Genomic DNA, 2900 nt, shown 5'->3' on the forward strand with positions numbered 1-2900 from the left:
CAGTTGAGAAGTTATTGTTATACAGTAAAAGATATCTCAATATAATAAAGGGAAATGAGTCGATCCGCTGTTACCATATACACCAACCTAATGCTGACATAGATAATTATTCAATCAATTGAATCCGTTCATTAAGTTTGCCAAGTATTAAGGCAAATTTCAAAACATATTACCTGAGTATAGTAAATTTTATAATCAAATTATTCCACACATCTTACTATCCTTTGGCAATTTGTCATCGTCGACAAATAATCTTATTTAAGAACCAACTGTATCACTCACAGTTAGATAATTTGGACCAATACTTTATCAGATGAGAAATCAAATTGTCAACGAAACAAAAAGAAGCCATTATTTTTCGTTTGAATATTGGATGCTTTTCATTAAAAATCCCGACAGCGCCAATATAGTAATAGTGCTTTGAAAACATGCATTTAGTTACGATTTTACAATCAGGGCTGTCCCGTAAAAATGGCATATGTTATTAAACCATCTCCAATGATGCCAACAGTTCTGTAGCCAAGCATGATGACAGACTTAAGAGCTAAGCAGTGGGATTCGTCACTGCTTTCATTTAACAGATTATCTTAGACCAACTGTCAAAAGATTCAGTGGATAAATAATTCAGTCGTGTCTTGGAATCGAAGGTGTTGAACGCTACTGATTAATGTGCTATAAAATGAAACAGAAAATGAAACGTTGCATGCAAATTAATACTAAATCCGAATGTAAGAACACCTCCAATTAAGAGATTAAAATAACACTACAATTACACGACTAGTTTACGACTATTGTTTAATAAATGCGTGTGCAAGGATATCTTCCATTACGAGAACACTAGCAATTACGAGACTTTTTTTTAAAAATACATGTATAAGTAGCACTACAATTTATTAAAAGCCTATAATTAAGAGACTGAATACCTACTACAATCAACAGACAAGTGTAACATTACCATTTTACAAAATGAGCGTTTAAGAACCTAAACAATTAGGAGACTATACACGTATACATGTATAGTGTAACACTGCAGTTTTAGAAGTCTGTATAAACGTTCACAAGCATGAGACTAGTGTAATGCTACATTTTATAAAAACACAAACTAAAAAAAGGTGAATGATGACTTTTTGGGACAAAAGTTTACGGTTTCATAATTTATTTTTCTTGGGGCTTATTCTATCCCACATTACATCTTGGTTGCTTTAGGTTATCAAGATCTTGCAACCACTTATTGAAATAGAATATTCGAAACATATAATGGTTCTAATAAAGCTAGCCACAAGAAAGACTAGTCCCTGCAGGTAATGAGAAACCACATTTCAAGTCGAATTAAGTAAATCTGTTTCTTATGCAATAATCGATTATTCGCCATTAACCTCACTGGGGCTCCTTAACTCATGGCGCCACTGCAACAGTAATGATCTGGAAATCTATTTCAGAGATTCTGACGTGGCTGACGTCTTTGATAATAACCATGATGCGTTTTGAAATCTTTTCTACAGAACTTGAGTCCTGATTACTTCGGTAATTGGAAGAGGTTTCGTAAAGTTAATTGGCATGATCGGTCAGTTCGGGGTTTCTGCCTTCCAGATATCAGAATCGATCAGTGGATTAGAACTGCACACCAAAGGTAATAGAAGCCCGCGAATTTATTGGAGCTCAGCATCTGCGGTTCCGATCGATGAGACAAGATGGCGAAGTAATGAAAAACAGATTGAGCCCATCTCAATGATTGTTTTATTAAAGAGGATGGATTCTCCAGCACAATAGAGCACAAACAACATATTTTAAGTGGTCGCTTTAAAACGTATTCCTAGTGACGAGAACGTCGATAAGGACATAATATGTCATTTTAATACAGATTGAAATGGGGATGTCATTAATTTCCGTACACAAGACAATTAATGTCATTGTATGAGGATAAACACGTAATTAAGAAGAAAACAGACCTGAAACTGGGCTCTGATTGTTGAACTCAAATATGCCATTAGTTGAAAATATTAAACAATATCTAATCAGAAGAGGGTTGAATAAGGTTATTGTTACATCTAAAGAGAGGATTCGATTTATTTTTTCAGATTATATTTTAAAAAAAGGTAACCAAGTAACACGGAATCAGGGATAAATATTACAAGCGATCATTAAAAGACAGTATTCAGGTTTTGCGTTATGCAATAATATATTTTAAAATGAACCAGGAGGTCCCGAGTTCGATCCCGGTGTTGGCTGAGAAAGTACCCAGGGATTTAAAAGCATCTAGTAGTTCCGGTGGGTGGGAGGGACGAAAAACCGAGATGTTTTAAACATTTGCGTGCACGTTAAAGAACCCTCGATAATTTGAATTCTATGAAGGGTAGGTCGGGCAAAATTTCCCTCAATTCATGTAATATTTCAACATTTGGGTATAAATGATAACTGATTTGGATACGTAGAGAAATGTGTGCTATGGTCGGAGTCGGAGGTAGCCGGAAAATTTCTACAAAAAGTTATAAAGGTATCCACGAAAAGAACAATCTATTAATCTCAGAACGACCTAAAGCGTAAAACTGGTGCAAAGTAAATGTACCGTCGCTAATTACGTATTTTACCGAGTATGCCTTCACAAGAAAGAAATCGCATATCCGCTTGAACACAAAACAAAAACCCAAACCATATTAAGTTAATGTCAAATTAAAGCATGTTTGACAGAAACAGACAGTAAAAACAAGTTAATGGAATGTAGTTTTTCTTATCAGGTGACATGACGATTCATCAAATGACGTAGAGCTACACAAACACGTTGTAGTCGCTTATCTTCGCTATTTTATATCAAAAGCGTAGACCTATGATAAGATGGGCGATATATACATCTATTAAACATTTGAGGAAAACGTAATGCAGACGGGGGTTTGTCAGGCCCT

Source organism: Patella vulgata, chromosome 9, assembly GCF_932274485.2.
Source record: "Patella vulgata chromosome 9, xgPatVulg1.2, whole genome shotgun sequence".
Lineage (NCBI taxonomy): Eukaryota > Metazoa > Mollusca > Gastropoda > Patellidae > Patella > Patella vulgata.